Source organism: Atractosteus spatula, chromosome 10 (genome assembly GCF_055471065.1).
Source record: "Atractosteus spatula isolate fAtrSpa1 chromosome 10, fAtrSpa1.hap1, whole genome shotgun sequence".
Lineage (NCBI taxonomy): Eukaryota > Metazoa > Chordata > Actinopteri > Semionotiformes > Lepisosteidae > Atractosteus > Atractosteus spatula.
The window spans coordinates 19,399,349-19,420,498 of record NC_142715.1 but is presented as its reverse complement, the minus strand read 5'-3'; the positions used below and the strand labels follow the sequence as shown (position 1 = coordinate 19,420,498).

The 21,150-nt window shown below is 39.8% G+C and overlaps 2 non-coding genes across 2 annotated transcripts; both read right to left on the bottom strand.

Moving 5' to 3' along the window:
* Positions 1-5,984: 5,984 nt before the first annotated feature.
* On the bottom strand, positions 5,985-6,058 carry trnat-agu (transfer RNA threonine (anticodon AGU)). Its single transcript has one exon. It is a non-coding gene; the product is annotated as a tRNA-Thr (tRNA).
* An 8,554-nt stretch (positions 6,059-14,612) lies between these two features.
* trnaw-cca (transfer RNA tryptophan (anticodon CCA)) lies at positions 14,613-14,684 on the bottom strand. Its single transcript has one exon. It is a non-coding gene; the product is annotated as a tRNA-Trp (tRNA).
* Positions 14,685-21,150: the final 6,466 nt, after the last annotated feature.

Below are 21,150 nucleotides of genomic sequence, written 5' to 3'. Positions count from 1 at the left end.
AGAAAAAGATATAAAGGAGCACGCAATGCGTTACTTGAAGAATGCATATGCAAGGCAGGGGGCCAGGAGATCTGGACACTGAAAATAATAGGTTTCTGGTCCTGTTAGGACAATTAGACAGAGTTTGCAAATGGTGGACAAAAATCGTCTTAACTTCCATTGTAATATTTGTTTTTTTTGGAAATATATAAGTTGTACATTTTAAAATTTATATTTGAATCAAAATGTGGTTTTGAGTTAGATAGTGTGTTAATGTAATTAGTTTGTGTTTGTCATTACTATACTGTATATTGATGTTACCAGAATTTGTAGTTGAAGTTTAAGACTAGTTGTGTTTTTTTTATGATTATTGCCCATATGTTGATTGTTGATTGATTGCATACAATGTATAATTTAATTTTTCAGGTGTGAATGTGTATTTTCAGAATAAATTTCTAAACCAAATCATTGGCTTGGTTTACTTGTTTCTACACCTATAAAACCTATCTTTGATGTATAATAGACCTCTACTCATATACGTATAATAGACCTCTAAAGTTATCCGTATAATAGACCTCTAACCATATACGTATAATAGACGTCTAAAGTTATCCGTATAATAGACCTCTAACCATATACGTATAATAGACCTCTAAAGTTATCCGTATAATAGTCCTGTAAAGTTATCCGGAACTCCAACCATATATGTATAATAGTCCTCTAAATTTATCCGTATAATAGAACTCCAACCATTTATGTATAATGAACGTCTAAACATAGACGTATAATTGACGTATAACTTTAGACGTATATTAGAATTTCATTCTAGACGAATTGTAGACCACATTTAGACGTCTAAGGTATGCGTTTAATAGACGTATATTATACGTCTTTTGCCCACTGGGTAAACAGTAAACGCAGACGTCACTTTGAGCACTTGGTCTTTTATAGTACAAATATCACACGCTGCTCTACATGGGCGTGTCTTTAAGATCGTTGTGAACCAAAGCTTCTGTGATTAGCAGAAAGTCAAATAGGCTTCGATTCTGCCTAAAGTTTGGGGTGCCTGTAATCCAGGAAAGATTTACTGCAAAGTATGCATTCAAATGTGAAAGACCGAAATATAAAACCAGAAGAAGATTTATTAAAACATATCTGTTGTCCTTGCGGTTTCTCCTTTATGTAATGTGTAATGCCAGATTTAAGGGCTCATGTTTTGGTCTCTGAATAGAGGCGTGGGTTCAAATCCCACTTCTGACAGCTACCGTCTTTTCCCTGCCTTGCGTTTTTCCTGTCTTCTTGTGCTCGCTGACAACGACAGGAAGAGGAAAACGGAGAAACCGGCTTGCAGGCACATGATGGGCAGGGAAATACGTCTTGAACACTTATGCGATTAGCAGAAAGTCAAATAGGCTTCGATTTCTGCCTTAAGAGCTGTTTGGGCTGCCTGTAATCGAGGAAAGATTAACTGCAAAGTATGCATTCAAATGTGAAAGACCGAAATATGAAACCACAAGAAGACTTATTAAAAGAAACATTGTTTTCTTTGCGGTTTCTCCTGTATTTCACTGGCTGGAGACGCTGTGTCCGGGCTCAGCGGTTATATAAGAAAAGACACAGGCGCGGTTCATGGTTCTGCGCTCCCCGTGTGGAATGCGCGTCTCATCTCCCCTTTAATACCTTCATACACTCCTCTCAAACCACAGCAAATTCTCGGAATATTTCGGTTTTACCTATTTCACAAGTAGTGGGTCTTTCTTTCCGAGATCACAGGTAGAAACAATAAACACGCTGAAAACAGGAAGGTATTCCTGATCGTAGGCGAAGATGTGCAAAAATAAATTTCCTAAAATCCAATAAGGTCCAGTCACGTTCAGGTACTATTCTGATGTAGATGAATATTTTTGGCACAGCTGTTACAACAAACAGGCAAATAAACTTTTTTTATTATTCTATTCCAGCTGTAGTTTTGAAAATGTTTTTTTCCATTCATTAAATAATACAAAACACAAACCCACCATAAACGTCTGACCATTGATATTCCTGAATTATAAGATCGTACACACGTACCGCGAAATTCGTGCAAGAGTCACAGCTGGTAGGCAGTTCAACGAATATGATGCCTTTCAGGGGCCGAGTATTAGACACGCGTTATCGTGCGGAGCTGATTCTTCCTCTACCGCAGTCTTTGCCTCCGACCACCCCTCTTGGCACATTAGCACTTTAATTTTCGATTTTCTGTATAGAACAATGAATATCTTGAGGAAGTCTGTCAAGCAAAGACTGCTGGATAATTGAGGTGCAACCGCTGGTTCAAAATCAACATCCTCTGCTATTGCCGTTGATTCTTTGAGAGTTTCTTCAAGTTCTTCATCTGACCTTCAATATCGAGGGATATTAAGCATAATACCGTACTATTTGTAGCTTTCTTTTGATCGCCCGTTTTATTAAAATGCCAGCCTCTTTTACAATTATTTAGATGTTTGGCAAGGTGTAATAGCCCCCCTCGCATCCTCAGCTAAAATATTTTAAAAGTACAACAAAATTACATTATATTGAACAGCGTTTATGTTAACAATTATATTCAAATTATAGTAAATATACGAAAATATTAAAATACAACTTCGGCGATCTGTCGATTTTGCTTGTCAAATTCTCAAACAATTTTGCGTTGTATTTTAAATTACTTTAGCTGAAGATGCAACGGGAGCATAAGTGAATTCTCCCGCCATCCACTGGAACATATAATTCCATGGGTGAATACTAACTGCTCGCAAGTTGCCAATATCAGAAATTATTGGAAATTCCCGGTAATGTTGACTCTGGTACTCAATTGTTTACTACTGCAAATATCAAAATAGTTCAGGTTTTGCGGAACAATTAAATTTTTGCGGTGATGATGTTTACTATAGGAAGAAGTGCGTCCCTGGGTGGGATCAAAAAACCCACCTTGGGGTTAATAGCTGAACACGCTAACCGATTACACCACAGAAATGCTTACACCTTGATTTTTTTCATTTACATACTTTTGGTGAACAAACAAATTCGCTCGCATTTCACCTTTCGCAAGCTATATGATTAAAAAAAAACAAGTTGTTCTGCAAAGGAAATGAATAAACGCATTAAACCAAATCAAGACCTCTTTGAGTGTCCCAAATTACATGTTCTGTAAAACAAGACAGGAAAAAAAGGTACCGCTGGAATTCGGATCCAGTATCTCCTCTTTATGAAACAGGTGTTTTAACCAGCTTTACCACAGCACCGGCAGAACACTATTCTTATACAGGTGGGTACCCACCCTCAAACCTTTGTTCTCCGGCTACTTTACCTTTGCCTACTTCCCTGTCTCTCTCACACCTGAAGAAGGCTCCACGGCCGAAACGTTGTGTTCTCTTTCTTCATTTTTTCAGCATGGAATAAACCTATTACCTATTCTTATACAGCCGCTTGGACACACCGCTCTGAGACATCTGAGGTCGATGTGCGCTGAGCCTGGTCGCCGAGCAAAATCATGCCCGGGGGGGGGGCAGTAGCTGACAGATATAGTCTCTTAATATTTAGGTTAAATTTATGCTTTGGACTGCTTTCACTTGATATTAATAGTAGTCCTGATGAACGATTTAGGGACATGGCGCATCTTGAAAATGTTCTTGTTAATTTCAGTTTGGAAAAAATGCACTCACCAGAAGCAGAAACTGGTCGTATCTGCAAAATGCGCAATGCAATAGCATGTCTTGTCTTGCTATGAGTCCTTATCTGTTACAGGAGGCGTTGTAGGACTTTTTTAGCTCAGAAAAAGCTATCAATTCATCTTACATTTCTACTCCACCAATATTAGCAATGTTATCTTTACTAAGCTCTAAATAAACGCAAATTTTAAAATACATTTTAAAATAAATGCTATTCCATATATTGTAACTTTTTGGTATTTAGAATTTTTATCTGAGGATGCAAGGGAAAGTATTATACAAATGTGAAAGAGGCTTGTATTTTAATACAATTTTCCATCAAAAGAAAACCAAAATCCGTATGATATTACCGTCAATATCACTTGATATCAACGTTCAGTTGAAAGGTTTGAAGAAACTCTCAAACAAGCAACTGCAGTAGCAGAGAGTTTTGATTTGAACCGATGCTTGCAGATCAATACTCCATTCGTCCTCGAAAGAAGCAAAGACAAGTATGTTTTGAGTGTCTCCATGATCCTCTTCTCAGTCCAAAAGAAAGGTTTTATATGATCCTGATCCCACTAGAAAAAGGGTCAATTTCCGCCTGCACTGATGTCCCTTCAAACGTTTTATAAGAACTCTGGACGTTTATAGAGTAGAAGCCTGGTCCATTTCTTCTTCAGAACGAGACTATGGGAGTGAGTATTTTGATGTCGAACTGGGATTTAAATAAAGAGTAACACTACACTACATTGGGCTACACGTGTGACAAAGCATTTACTTTTCGACCTCTCGATAGCTCAGTTGCTAGATCTTGAGACTGTAGAAAAAACAGCGAGTATTTCTTATGTCCCTGGTCTGAATCCAGTTTGAAGGATGGTGTTTTCTTGTTCCTTAATCAAAAATTGAAATCTCTGGCATCTCTGTATTCTTTTTGAACGCGATATCTTTTATTCTTCGTGTGTGAATTTCAGGGAGACTCATAGACCCTTTGTCTGTTTTAAAGATACATTATTTTAAACCAGACATAATGAAAGACGTAGCAATTAGACACACATACAAAACACATGAATCTAATTGAGAAAATGTTAACCGGGGCGATGTACAGTATTACTAGTAGCGGCTCTGAACTCAATGTGGTGCTGTTTGGGAATGCAATACAAACGCCAATGGCACAATGGATAACGTGTCTGATTACAAATCAGAAGACTGTAGGTTTCTACTCCTTCCTGGTTCGTGAAAAAGCTTTTAAACCACACTACTCAACACTGACATCGTAGTGTGTGCGGTCCTACACAACCTTACTATCGACTAGATGAGTCTTCTGTTCAATCTCCGATTCTTTCCGCACATTCCTGCTATTTCACCACCGTTATTGTAGGATAACAGCCACAGACACGAGAAGATATACTATTCCAAACAAATGTCTTAAAAATATTACGTTGAAAAGGGTGACAATAAGTTTTTGTTTCTTTAAGGTAACCTTACGTTTGCCTGTAAAGTTCACATTATTTTCTGTAGCTGCAAAACCCCAATATTTCTGCTGTCTCCCGAGAAACAGAAGCGTGGAGTCAAATCATATTAAATAACACAACACATTTATTAATTTAACACCCAGATGTGACAGAACACATGTAAGACTTACACACAGCCTTTAATATGCGATAGTGAATTTGCAGGTATCCTGGGGAGGGAAGAGAACTGTTATTAAGGAAATACATATTTAAAGGGGATGTAAGTCTTAAAAGTGTTTTGTCACATCTGGGTGTTAACTGAATAGTTTTTTAGCATTATTTATTGTGTTTTGACTCTATACTTGTGTTTCTCAGGAGACAGCTGAAATATTGATTTTTACATTTATATTCACACTCCCGGTGATATTGACTTAGGAACTCAACTATTTACTTGTAGTTTGACTCGTGTCAAAAGTTGAAAATCTCTGCAAACATCAAGATGGCTAAGGACGTGGAAAGAAACTCAATCACATTTAGAGAAGGTAATGTTTAGATCGGATTAATTCGAAGTGTGTCTCTGGGTACGTTTGATCTACCAACGTTGTGATTAACTGAAGGACACCCTGATTGAGTGTGCCATAGAAATTTACACATGTCGTATTTTTTCTACATTCACAGATTTTTGGCTAAAGTAAAATAAAATCGTTGTCATTTTCTTGCCAGCTGGCAGTAATTCTTTTGCACTGATAAGAAAGATGAGCATTTTATCTTTCGCAATGTGTGGATTTCTTGAAAAACAAGTTGTGCCAAAAACGAACTAAACACTTCATTTAAACATAATGCAGAAGCATGTTGTCTGTAACAATAAACGGTGCGCAAAGACAGGCACCGCTGGGATTTGAACCCAGGATCTCCTGTTTACTAGACAGGCGCCTTAACCAACTAAGCCACGGCGCCGGCAAAGAGTCACCCTTTTAAAGCCACTTGGACACACCTCTCTGTCACATCTTCGTTCGGTGTGCGGTGAGCCTGCTCGCTGAGCAAGTTGAGAAAGGATGTGAAATGGCTTTTATCCGGCAATTTCATTACCAAGGAGCTCGATGTGCTTTTGATGATTTCCAGGGTGTCCAGTGCAACACAGGCGATGGGCTGCTGGGATTTGGAGCCAGGATTTCCGTTAACTAGACAGGTACTTTAACCAACTAAGCCACGGCGCCGGCAGAATTCTCCTCTTTTACTGCCGCTTGGACACACCGCTCTGAGACACCTGCGTTCAGTAAGCGCTGAGTCGGCTGGCTGAGCACGTTGCCTACTTTACATTCAATAGGAGCCCCGACTGTAAGAGAAACGAAGAGAAATGGCTTTTATTGGGCACTTTTCATGTCCAATGCGCTTGACATCTCCCAAGGGCGGCAGAGTTCATTTACGACACTTTTCCTTTCTTTCTTCTTTCTGTACTCTTTGATGAAACAAAACGAGAAATCATGTGAGGGAAAATGTCTTTTTTCATGGAGAAAACATGCATCAGAAAATGTTGTGTTTAGAAGAAGTGAGTTAACATGAAAAGTGACCTAATTTACCGGAGCAAATGCTCACCTAGCAAGGTCTGCTTTACTACAAGAGAAACGTAGAATGAAAGATGTGATAATTTAACGCCGTTGTGGAACAAAACGCTTTTTTCTTGGAATTCTAAATCAATTAGAAATTCAGAGCGACACATAAACGCTTTGTCTGTTTAAAAGTGACGATTTTTTAAAACTGATAAAAATGTAGAAAACACGTTTCTTACTTAGAAATTGTAGATGGGGTGGTGTACTAGTAGCGGCGCTGAACTCACCAAAGTGCAATTCAGTTACGTGACGGGCTAAGTTGTTTAATGGATAACGCGTCTGATTTCGGTTTATAAGATTGTCGATTCGACTTCTACCGGGGTTGTGTGATTTAAATCAGGCTCCTCAGAAATAGATGTCGGTTATGTAAATAGACCGCACCTGAAAGCAAACGTTGGGTCTGGTTTCCTTTCTTTCCTGCATGAAATAGCAAATCGTGACAAAAAACACCAGCTAATGTCCAATAGCGTTAGTCATTTAAACAACATGAATATACCGTAGGTCTTGGTACATGGGAGTGGATTTCTACCACAATTAAAAAAGGACAAATTATAATTACAGGCTTCAGACACTTTTTTAAACAAAAGTGACCAAACACTCCCCAACTTTCAGGTTTGTTTGAACCTGTAATAAAAACGAGGTCTGAAGCTTCCGTTCTCTGATGTTACTGTCTCTAAAGCCGGACGTGATGTTTCGCGGATGTGCAGTGTGCCTTTTCTCTTGACGTGTTCAAGATGATTCGCTGCATAAGCTCCTGACTGGGTGTTCTGTACTGCGCTGTTACTTCGTTCAGATTACCTATGTGGTGTACAGATAAAACTCAACTGCGTGGTGTAATTTCCAGGTTTGGTACCAGCAGAACCTGCAGACAAATGAACTGACCTCGACGTGATTTGAACGTGCAAGCTTCTAATCTGGAGTCAGACGAACTACCGTTGCACCACGAAGTCACGTGCTAAACGTGCTTTTAATTTTTAAATGATATCTCCCGCCAGCCATTCAAAGATACTTTTCCATGGGTGAATATGGTTTTCTGGGGAGTTGCGGTATTGATCACTATTGGACTTCCCCGGTCTCAAGTGTTGTTGGACACGAGCAAAAGACTCGCATTTTCTGCAAATATAAAGAGAGTTAAGGTTTTGGCTTTAGCAGAGACAGTGTTTACATTCACAACATTAAGGAGGGCATCCCTGGGTGGGTGTGAATCACCAACCTTACAGCTAATAGCAGATCGCACTCGCCGATTGCGCCACAGAGACTGACGAAGGAGGATGTTCTCCATTCGCACCTTTCCGGTCAAAAAATAAACATCGCTTGCATTTTCATGCCACAACCCATTTGTATCTGCTAGGCGGCGCAGTCGTCTTGCACAAAGATAGCTTTGAAAAGCGTTAAAGGCAAGTCATTCCGAGTTGGTCGTTTGTGTTTTCGAAATGCTGTATTGCTGCCAAATGCTGAAATGATCTCTCGGCTCCTCGGTTGTCATCTCTGCTCTGTAAAGGAATCACAGCACGCGTCGGCTTCCAGCACGGTGGGTCGGGACACGATGCCGGTGGTCGAAAAAAGTGATTTCTTCCTCGTTAGTATAGTGGTGAGTATCCTTGCCTGTCACGCGGGAGATCGGGGTTCAATTCCCTGACGAAGAGTCGCTCTTCTTCTCCCTCCTTAGAGAAAGGACTGGCTTTCACTTCTCTGTGTTTCCTTTCACAGCGCCATACACCTTTTCATTGCTCTCGCTTTCAGAGCATCTGCACGGCACACGACTCGACATAAGGATGCGCATTGAAGTGAAAGCAGGAAGCGCTGCGACATGCACTGTGCAGATCCCGCCACACTAAGAGGTGAGTGGGTCTGTTCGATCACAGCACTAGGCGAATCCCCAAACAGTGTGCGTGGCGACAAAAGAAGCCGATCTGTTTCGAACCGGGGACCTTTCGCCTGTGTGGCGAACGTGATAACCAGTATACTACGGAAACGGTGCGAAAAATTCAGGGGCGGAAAAGGTCGGAGCTGTTTGTGTCTCTGTAACTCGCCGTGATCGTATAGTGGTCAGTACTTTGCGTTGTGGCCGCAACAACCCCGGTTCGAATCCGGGTCACGGCAGAATAGGGGCGTCTGCTTTTACTACTTGCACGAATGAAGGCAAAAAAAGTCAATCGATGTGAACGGACGGCGCTTTACAGAGGAGTACTGCCTGACTGGATCGTTGATGAACTACAGAGGCCACTCTGACCTCTTCTCTGTTTTCTTTTATGACTAACTAAGGACTGGGCTGCGTCTTCGACAGCCGGGAAGTCGGCCTGGACCGCTAATTCCCAAGAGTCCCAGCCAGCCAGCCGACTGAGATCAGTGCGGGGAGCCCAGCCCCTGCGCACAGGCACAGCACAAAGAGAAACGAGTGCATCGCCAAATTGAGGTCCCGCTAAACTGCTACAGGAGTAAGACAAGTAAACCACCAAACTGTGTTGAAGCAAGAGAGCATAAAGTGTGAGCGCGGTGACTAGGTTTTTATACTGGCAGGACCTGCTACCACACACCTGGTCACACTACCGCTCAATCAACACAATCAATTACACACAGAGACCCGGATTGTTCTCAGCGTCTAATTAGAACCTGCTTCCAGTCTGAGGCGGGACTCCGTGAAGCCGCCTGAACACTTTCCCGTGTGTATCCGACCTCAGCGGAGGAGTTCCACGCAATTTAGACAGAATTAAATCACCCACACGAGTAGATTTGGCTCAGATGAATTTATTGTTCAATTAGTTTCTAATTTCCGAGGACAATGTGTTAAACTCGCTGCCAGACAGAGTACGTAACATGCGACAAGTCCGTCCACACTTTCATTTATCGATGGGGGTGTTCTCTCAACATGTACCGCAATGAAAATAATTTTACTATTTTTCACGTGTAATTGCATGTCACATTAAAATGTGTAATACAAGCATTTCTTTGCTTCCCAGTAAAGAAATACTTATCAGCTTTTGACATGATCTGATAATAATTTGTCTGATTTTCCAGAGATTGCTTTTGCTTCGCAGCACTGAGAACCAATGGAAGCTCGTTTCCGCCAGGGAGTAAAAAAAAAAAATGCACTATGGTATCTCAGAATTGTAACTTAGAATCTTAGAATTGCGACCTAAAAACTCAGAATTTTGACTTTATATCTCACATTTGCGACTTCGAAATAGCCCATATTTCATTGTCTGTCCTTTTGTTACTGTTACGGATTCTTGTGCCCTCGCCGCTCCCACCCTACTTCGTGCCTCACTGTATTGGCTCGAACCCAGGCCTTGCTAGCTGAGCTAAAGAAGAGTTTCTTTTTTAAGTAAAAAAGGACATACAATGGAAATATTTAAAAAGTATAAGTTTCAGATTTAATAATTGTGAATTCCTCTGGATGTGAAGTGTCTATTTCTGTATCTTATTTCATATTCTGTCTCCGTTTTTGTATTTCTGGTGTTTCAATATTTTTTTTTAAAAAAGCCCACCGGCCACTATTCCATTCGGGTACTATGGAAGCCTCACTGGCGAAAATGGGATTCCATAAAACATAATGTAATTAATTTGATTTTTATCAGGGCACTGTACAAGACAAGTCATCAGGTCTATAGATCCTATGATCTTGTACGATTCATCAATATAGTGTAACGGAACGGCCGACATACAATTTGTAGTTCAGGTGGGTAGCTGCATCAGCATGCGTAGGCTGCAAATGAACAAGTAATAGGTTTATTCCATGCTGAAAAAAAGAAGAAAGAAAACACGTTTCGGCTGAAACGTTGTGTTTTCTTTCTTCTTTTTTTTCAGCATGGAATAAACCTATTACTTGTTCCTTTGCGACATACAATTTGTACGATCTGGTTGCAGTGATGACGGCACCGCCCTCCCCTGCGCATAACAGGGATGCTGGCCGCCGCGGCTAAAGAAAGTGTTCTTTAGCTCAGCTGGCAAGACCTGGGTTCGAGCCAATGCAGTGAGCCACGAACTAGAGTAGGAGCAGCGAGGGTACAAGTCCTAGAACCCGAATCCGTCACAATAACGAAATGACAGACAATTAAATATGGGCTATTTCGAAGTTGCAAATGTGAGATATAAAGTCGGAGTTGTGAGTTCCTAAGTCGCAATTCTGAGTTACTTAGTCGGAATTCTGCGATACCATAGCACGTTTTTTTGTAACTCCCTGGCGGAAACGGGCTTTCATACATTTCAATTAGTCTGATCAGTGTAGGACAAGTTAATGTAGAATCATTACTATGTCTGTCTCTTGTTTGTATATAAATGAATGTCTTTGACAACTTAATGTTAGCTTTTAATTTAGTTTTACGATGTAGGTCATGCCTTAACATATACACGAGCATACGCAATGTCTCACTCCTGATTCAGCTCATGCTCCATAGGAGAGAAGAGATTCCTCCTGCTTCTCGTACAACCATATCAGAACAGAAGCCCGTGTCGCCCAGCTCTGATTCAAGAGCGACTCGCATCTTCAGCCCTTTTTTTATTCGTGATCCTAATTTTCTTTAGTTATGATCAATATTGAACTTTTTCTAAATAAAACGACAATAATCAAACATGCAGGCAGACTTTTAAAAAGTTTTAGGAGCTGACAGGGTGCCCCTTTGGAATAGTTGTCAGAAAATGTGAGAAAAGGAAAGGTACGTAAGCTCTCACACACAGCATTAGAGATTGGCATCTGATTGGAAAAAAAACTACCTGTCTCCCCAGCATTTAACGGTGCTGTTGTTTTGATTTTACATATTGTTAGCATTTTAATGAATTGTTAAAAGATTGATACACAAATCGCTAAATAAGAAAACGTGAAAACCCTAGCTGTAAGCAATTGGCCATTCATATTCCTGAATTTTAAATCCCTGTGTTTTTCTGTATCCGAATGCCTGGTGCAGCTAATTTGAAAGCGGAGTCTACGATTTACTGTATTGCAGAAGCGTATTGTTGCCACCAAGGAAAAAAAATCCTGAGTTTACAGGATTAAAAGAGGAAACAAATGCAAACACCGTTTAGAAAAAACACACACGTCTCAGGCCTTAACCATGACAAGGATGGGATTTGAACCTAGACGAGCAGAGCACAATGGATTAGCAATCCAAAAAGTGACTCCTGTTTAATTTTCTTTTCGCTTCCTCGATTTGTAGTACGCTCCTCAATCCTTACAACCGATAAACAAAACGACTTCATGTGCCACAGCATTCTGCTGCAGGTACTGTTTGCACCGTGTATTAGGCGAACCCGAATTAAATATTTCAAATATGTGAAGAATTTCATGAAAAAGATCACAGCCAATATCAGCAAATCGGAGCCTGTAGGCAGCTTCAACAGAACAAAACGATCTGAAGCCGCAATTCTTTCATAGAGTGTATTGTGACACTCTAACCACGTTGTTGGTACTACTGCTACATCTGCTGCCGTTGCTTTAAACTCTACTCAGCGGGCAAGTAAAGTTGTACAAGGAATAGACTACTTTGAGCCGTCCAAATTCTATTATGTGAATTTAAGCCTTTTTTTTATTAATAACAGCATTAGTAATACAATGCGTGCTCAGAAACGTTACTTATTAGCTTATGAAGCAATATTGTTTCGACAATTTGCGGTCTTCAAAACGTAAATGCTGAAGTTTTTATACTTCCTTGTGAGCAGATCACCTTTGATTTAGAAAAGGAAAACTTACTCCCCTGTTGCTTTCATTGCAATATCTGAATCGAGACCCAAGCGCTAAGAAAGCTGAGAAACGCAGAAGTAATAAACCTGATTTTAATTTAGATACACATTTTCTAATGCAGCCTTCATTACAAGACACTCTATTTCTCGAAAGCGTGTTATGTAAAAAAGAGAAAAACGAAAATATATGGATGACAATATTTAAAAGATGAAGATTTTACTTTTGAGAAATTGTCATTTTATGTATCTAGACGCTTTTCAACCGCTGTTTTTAGAACTTTGCTGGGCTTCCTGAATCATTTTAAGTGTTATAAACTGGGTGTGGAGATAGCGATCACTTTGTAGAGCAGTTGATAGGCTGGAGCTGTTCAGACTACTTTTGTTATTTCTCAAACGCTTCCATCATTTTTCTTTCACGCTAGGACGCGAGTGTGTACATGTGTTTGGTTTTCGTTTCACTGATTCTCATTGAAGATTTGGGAATTAACGAAGAAAGAATCAGTAGCCAGGAAGGCAGAAGCTTTGGTTCTCAACGATCTTGAAGACACGCCCATGTAGAGCAGCGTGTGATGATTTCTACTACAAAAGACCAAGTGCTCAGTGACGTCTGCGTTTACCGTTGAAACTTTTCATCTCAGGTGCAAAAGCAGTTGTGTTAAACATAGCTGAGTGGCGCAGCAGAAGCGTGCAGGGTCCATAACCCAAAGATCGATGGATCAAAACCATCCTCTGCTATACACCTTTTATGCACGATTGATAAGCACACCATCAGTTTAATGACGTGCATTGAAACTGATTTCTTCTCTTGTGTGTGCAAACTTCACATTTACGGTGCTCTTTAATCTTTACAAATATGCAGATGCCCAAATGTTTCTTTGGTTGTTCTGACATCCTTTATAGATTCCTCAAATCCTTCAAATGAACATCCATATCAGCACAATTATGTTTATATATTTTAAAATTAAAGTACATACAACAAAAATATCAATGTACATTTGTACTGTGCTCATTTAATAATGATTGTCAAGGATTGTCAAGTTCTCCAACAACTCTGTGTTATAATTTTAAAATATTTTTGCTAAGGATACACAACGGGTGTATAAGGCATTCTAACTACGGCCAGCTGAAGATAAAATTCCACACGTGAAAATGGTTTAAAACACGCACATTTCCTGCAAAGTTCAAGAGGGCTTTTAGCGGAGATTATGTTTACATCGAAACAATCCGAAGCGCGTCCCTGACCACCAGCCTTTTGTGTACAAAGACACACTCCCGTGCATAAGGAAATGTTGTGTTTAGCAGAAGTGAGTTAACATGATCCGTGACCTAATTTACCAAAGCAAATACTCACCCATCAAGGTCTGCTTTACTACAAAAGAGAAGTAGAGTGAAAGACGTGATCATTTCACGCCGTTGTGGAACAAAACGCTTTTTTCTTGGAATTCTAAATCAATTAGAAATTCAGATCGACAAATAAAGGCTTTGTCTGCTTAAAAGTAATGATTTTTAAAAACTGATAAAAATGTAGAAAACACGTTTCTCACGTAGAAATTTAAGATGGGGGTGGGGTATTACTAGGGGCGGCGCTGAACTCACCATGGTGCAATTCATTTACGTGACGGGCTAGTGGTTTAATGGATAACGCGTCTGATTTCGGTTTATTAGATTGTCGATTCGACTTCTACCGGGGTTGTGTGATTTAAATCAGGCTCCTCAGAAATAGATGTCCGTTATGTAAATGAACCGCACCTGAAAGCAAACGTTGGGTCTGGGTTCCTTTCTTTCCTGCATGAAATAGCAAATCGTTACAAAAAAAAACACCAACTAATGTCCAATGGCATTAGTCATTTAAGTAAACATGAATATACTGTAAGGTCTTGGTACATGGGAGTGGATTTCAACCACAATTAAAAAAGGGCAAATTATAATTACAGGCTTCAGACACTTTTTCAAACAAAAGAGACCAAACACTCCCTAACTTTCAGGTTTGCTTGAACCTGTAACAAAAAGGAGGTCTGAAACTTCCATTCTCGTGATGTTTCGCGGATATGCAGTGTGCCTTTTGTCTTGTCGTGTTCATGATGATTCGCTGCATCAGCTCCTGACTGGGTGTTCTGTACTGCGCTGTTACGTCGTTCAGATTACCTATGTGGTGTACAGATAAAACCTGACTGCGTGGTGTAATTTCCGGGTTCGGCACCAGCAGCACCTGCAAACTCCTCAGCTGACCTCGACGTGATTTGAACACGCAACCTTCTGATCTGGAGTCAGACGCACTACCGTTGCGCCACGAGGTCACTCGCCACAAGTGCTTTTAATTCCCCCAAAGAGAACAATCAGCGTCCCTGAAAAAGATTTTTTTTCATTCTCTCCTGTGAGGAGCGCCGCTCTTCCAACGAGGGTCTCTTCTTCCCAGACCACAGATTATTCTTTCCGCCAGGCTCTCTCACAGAGAGCAGACACACCGTCTCCACTGATGTGCTTACTACATCTATAGATCTGACCCCCTACAGCCCCGATATTCCCGGACAGGATATTTACCACCAGCCTCGTGAACTTCTCATCTTGACCTCTCCCAGGAGGAGCACAATTAACACAGAATCCTCTCTCCATTTAGCAAAAAACACAAAACACTGCTTACCTGTCAAGACAGAAAACCAGGCTGCTCCAGGTGAGGCTTGAACTCACAACCGCGGAATGACTCCACTGATCATGTCATTTTACAAAGCCTGAACCAGGAAAGCGACTGGAAGTCGAGCAGTTATGGCGTTGTTTTAATACTTGCCTATTCTTTCAATTTTTCGGTCAAATCTTTTATTTGGGAGTACTTTCAATGGATGTTAATCCTTGTCCCGATGCACCATTCTGGGCCATGGTGCATCTTGAAGAATGTTCTTACAGGCTTCAGTTTGGAAAAGTGCGATCTTCAGAAGCTACCGAAACCGCTAATGGTTACATAACACTTAATGCAAACTCAACGTTCGGGTTTGAAAAAGAATATTACTTGCTATGAATACAAACACTGTTACAGGAGGCGTGTTAGGGCTATTTTAGCTTAGATCATCAATTCATCTTACATTTCTTCTCCATCTATATCAACAGCGTCATCGCTACTGAGCGCTAAAGGCAGGTCCTGGCAATACAATCTTCTTTATAACACATTTTTCAAACTATTTCCACTACCATACGTAAAGCCACAGCAAGGTTGTATGAGTTTAGGGGGCCTGTCTGGTGTGTAAAACACTTGGGTACAGCAGTGTGGCTGTTGTATTTGAAATGCTATTCAGCCATGATGACGACCCACCTCTCCCAGTGTATTACCTGTAATGTTTTCTTCAAAAAATCAAATAAATAAAGGTTCCACAACCCAAAACAAAGCTGGGAAAAGTCAGAGGACCTGCTTAGTATGCAAAAAACTTACTTGCAGCATTGTGGGTGCTGTGGTTTAAATGATATTAGTTTGTGAACAGAATACCCCTATCCCAGTGCATTGTGCCACATTAAATAAAAGCACGAGAAAAAGAGATTCAGAACACAAAGCTGTGTCAGTGTTCTGTGTAAAAAGTCGGTTTGAACATCATGGGAGCTGTTTTTAATAAGCTGCTGAGTAAAGAATATTTTAATCTTCCTGCTGTCAGTAGTATTGTCAATATAGTTGACTCTTACCTGAATGAAAACAGGGCGTAAAGGAAGGGTTTCAGAAATCAAACAAAGCTTTATTCCCGTGCTTACAGTCTGGGTAATGGGAGACTGCGCTGTTCTGCTTCCTATGGTCATATACGGGTTTTTTGCACAAAGCCGTATTGAACAGTATTTCTCGCGTTGTGAACGTCTGTACACAGCGGTCCCCCGGTTTCCGGTTAGTGCGTAATTACGCATCGATGAAAAACCGGATGTTTAAAAAAAGATAATTAGCTCACTGATAGTTTGATGTAGAGGCTGTGGAAATATCCACAAGTCGTGGTCTTTAAAATGCATTTGGTTTGAAGGCGTTCCGTGCTTCCATTGCGAAGATATGGACAGAAGAATATTCGAGCGTGGTAAAAAAAATGTCACAAAAACGACAAAGTGAAGGCTGAGAAAGCATTCACAATGTATTTTATACACAAAGCAAGTGTTTTTGTAACTCTAAGACAGTGGTTCTCAAACTGTGGTACGCGTACCGGCAGTGGTACGTGGAGTGCCGCCAAGTGGTACGCCAAATGACCCTGGAACTGTGTCGTGTGCGCTGAAAAATCGGGACGGGTTTTCATATTTATTATTTTAATACGTGTCGAATACGCAGCCTACGTACTACGATACAGTGCGCGCTAATACTTCAGTGGACACAAGAGATACTCTGTAATTCTATACCACTCTATAGGAATGCGTGCTACGGATGCAAGTGACCAATTGTATTTAAAAAAAGCTACTGTATCTCCAGCAAATAGGGAGAAAGGAGAATGTGCGTGATTTTGGAACAATGCCAACGTTGTAAACACAGGAATGCATAGAAATACGTGCTACGAACGCAGGTAATCTTGTGAGCACACGAAAGCGTGATAACAGAAAAATATTTAAGAACTGTCTAATTTGAGAAAAATACACCAAGCGTCTCTGTGTTTCGCTCCCATGCGCATGAAATAAAAACTTTAAATAAATACGGAAAAAAAAACGGAAACGCGGAAAAATGCAAGCTTGCGTATTGCTAAAGCAGGTAAGCTACACTATTTTTAAGAACCTTATTTACCTTGGCAAAAGAGCTGACACGTATTATGTGTAGAGAAAAAGCTGCTAAACAGCTCGACCTGCTGCCCCCCTCCCCCTGAGAGACACAGTCATTCATAGAATTATTGAAATGAAGGATTATATCAAAAGTACACTGATAGAGCGCGTTAAGATGAGCAGATGTTTTTCACTGCAATTAGATGAGTCTGTAGTCGATTTGGCCAATTTGCTCGTTTACGTTAGATACGAGTTTGAGGGCATGTCCCATGAAGACTTTCTGTTCTGTAAACCGCTACCAACAGGAACTACAGGAGAGCACATATTCATCTTCTGAATGAATTTATCGAAGAGAATGGCCTCGACTGGATAAAATGGGTCTGAGTTTGTACAGACGGTGCTAGAGCAATGACAAGCCGACATAACGGTGTAGTTGCACGAATTAGAGAGGTTGCTCCAGAAATTAATGTACTGTATGCATTACAACATCCACCGCGAGACCTTTGCAGTCAAGAAAATGCCTGACAATTTAAAATCTGTTAGACTCTGTTGTGAATTGTATCAAGGCTCGAAAAATTAATTCACATCTGCTTTGCTCGACTAAACAGGCTCACCCCTCTCACTGAAATGGTGCTTTTTTATTAGTTGTTGTTAATGTTTTTTTTTTCTGTAAAACACTTTGAGAAGCCACTTTTAAAGGCGCTATATCAAATAAACTTTATTATTATAATATTTATTATATGTATGTGTGAGTGTGTGTGCACGCGCGCTCATGTTGGTCATTGAGAATTTCTGGGGTTCCTATGAGATGATGACTTGTAGGTGGTACTTGGATGCTTTGGTTGGATTAGGGGTGGTACTTGGTCCAAAAAGTTTGAGAACCACTGCTCTAAGAGATTTCGCGAAAGCACTACAGGCGTGCCAAAATCGTTTTCGAACTTCAAGCTAACTTTACCCCGGTGTCTTGCTTTGACCTTTAAAATGTTCAGTCGACTCCCACTCTTCCTAACACAATTAAAGAACCGCAAACGAAAGGAGCAGTGTGGAGTTAAGTTCAGTGGTAGACCACATGCATTGTGTGTCTGAAGCCGTTTTCAATTGTCGGTCTCTCCACTCTGGATTTCTTTTTAAAGCGATACTGTATATCTTTTCTTTTATTTTCTTTCGTGTGACTTCCCTCGTGTGTGAATTTCAGGACGACGCTCAAACAGACAAACTGAACGACATAGTATCTAAATACACGTATAACACACGTATTAATAAATAACATTTTTATTAATAAAAGACTTGTATTCATAAGATTAATCGTGAATAGTTGTGGTGTCTGGAAAACAATTGTAATTAAATATAATAATAATTTTCAAGAGAGTGGTGCATAAGCTCGTTATTTAGTAACTATATTATTTCCACTACATTCAGGACAAATGTAATGTGATCGATTGTTCTGCTTAGTCCCCTACTGAGTTGCTTAAACCTGTGAAGAGGTGGTTTGTTAGTCTCCTACTTCAGTAACATCTAATGGGCAGCAGTTGTTATTTTACGTTTGTTGCAATTGAGAATAGGTTTTGTACAGAGCTGCTGACAAATTTCAGCAGTCAAGATTGTTGCAGCTGACCTCAATTGGAACTGCCCTCAATGTAGTGGAAATAATATAGACACTAAGTAATGAACTTATTTACCACTCGATTGAAGATTATTGTTATTTTAAATAAAATTCCTTTCCAGACACCACAACTATTCAGAATGAATTTTATCAATAAACGGCTTTATAATAAAAGTAGTTCAGGTGGGTAGCTGCATCAGTATGCGTAGTCTGCAGGGGAACAGGTAATAGGTTTATTTCATGCTGAACAGAGAAGAGAGAAAAGAACATTTCGGCTGTGAAGCCTTCTTCAGGTGTGAGCATGTTCAACTTAAGTAATTTAAAATACAACGCAAAATTGTTTAAGAACTTGACAAGCCAAAACAACAGGTCGACCGGAGTTGTACTTTAATATTTTCATATATTTACCTTAATTTGAATTCTAAATGTTAACCTACTGTAAGTGCTGTTCAATATTATGTTATTTTGTTGTACTTTTAAAATATTTTAGCTAATATTTACGGCAATAGCAGAGGATGTTAATTTTGAACCAATGTTTGTACCTCAATAATCCAGCAGTCCTCGCTTGCAAGACTTCCTCAAGATATTCAGTGTTCTATACAGAAAATCGATGTACCAAGAGGGGTGGGTCCAAGGCAGAGACTGCGGTAGAGGAGGAATAAACTCTGCATGATGACTCTGTCTAATATTCGGTCCCAGAAAGGCATCATTTTCGCTTTTTGAAGACGAATCTCTTTCTGCTTTTTTATTTAAGTGTTTAGAGAAACTTCCCACAACTCTACTCAAAACCTTTGCCCCTCTACTGAGCATATATTTTATTTTCCTGATATACTGTAAGAAACAGAGCAAATAAAAGAATTGCCATTTAATTACATGCAATACCAAATGCAATCTCTTACCATCTTAAGAGCAAGAGTTCACACGATAGTACAACAAAACCTGATAGTTTCCACAAAAAAGTGCCTCTTACAGGGCAAATATTCAGGAAGCCGCTATAAATTATCATCTGGTACCAATTTTTCTATGTATATCACCATTCTCTCTTGTGTGTTAGACTTTCAGCAAGGAATTTTTTTTTTTTTTTACGATCCAGAACCTTAAATTACAACAAAAAATTGTTTTATATATATACTATGTACCAAGATCTCTCTGTAACAAAAACAAAACCACAATAATATTATTAGAAGAAGGAGATATGATCTCCTGGTTCTGTGGCTGAACCATATGTACTGTATATGGTTGTGGTTCTTAACCCTACTGTCACTTTCAATATTATATTATTAACCAGGAAAAAAACTTTCACCAGGTCTTGAAAAGTAAAGCTTTATTTAAAAATTTGGCCCAAAGTGATACATTCAATTTACAGTACATAAAGCATATTACAAACATAATAAAAATGACTTATGTAAGTATAAAAAGCTAGACTATATCAAAGCCAAAAAAGCCACTGAGCAGGAACATGACTTCCAATCTGTGTGTTCAGATGTCTGCGGCAACACTCATCCAGACATGTTTATTAGACAACATGTTTATTTTGCAAAGTTCATACCCAATCATCCTGGAGTACTTCAAAACAAAAATAATTATTCTTCTAAAAGCATTCGGGTTACATTCAGTCTTCCAAAAGCTAATTTGAAAAGATGACTCATCAATTCTGACTGAAGAGTCTAGAGTTTGAGCCTTGCTGCAGTTGCCTGGGATTAATGTACAGTAGTAAGGATTATTTTTGTCATTTTTGTCTACGTGTGAGATGTTTTTATCATTTGAACAATTCTGCTGCTTGTTCTGTTTGCTTGTATCTATCTCTGTATTTCCTCTGATGTATACACATTGTTTTTGTTGTTCAGTGCTCTGTGAAGGCAGTGTTTTTGGAAATTGCTAGATGAAATCAGGCCCACTTGATTGATCATTATCTACATGTGCTGGAAATAAGACAGATCTGTCTGTCAGCAGCAGTTAACAGGTAACCACGATCACAATGTTCAGTGCTGATCTCAGAATTGCTGGACATTAGACCTTCTGTGGCAATGCAATGTCTCTCAATTTAAAGGTATACAGTAAATGTGTAGGTCAGTCTCACAGCCTGGCAGAAACAGCAGGAGACACATTAAGATGGTCTCACTAGGCCAGTGACTTTGTAATTACTGTACACTGCCCTAACCTTATAATTCTGTGGATCTTCATAATCCTCATAAGATATAAAACTGAAAACATTAAGGGAGAGAAAAAAAAGTATTTTAACAGTGGCAGTGCAGGAACAAAAGGTGCATTATATTGGTTTTACTCAGTCCCAAGCTATAGTCTAACACAGTCAGGCTCACACAGCTGCTTAGACTCTGACATCATCATAGTCAGTGCTGTCAACAGAGGAAGTTTCTTCTTCTGAGGGCTCTGTGGCCAGGAGACTCCGCACTCCAGGGGCAATAGGAGAGACACCTACAAGAGAAACACAGTCA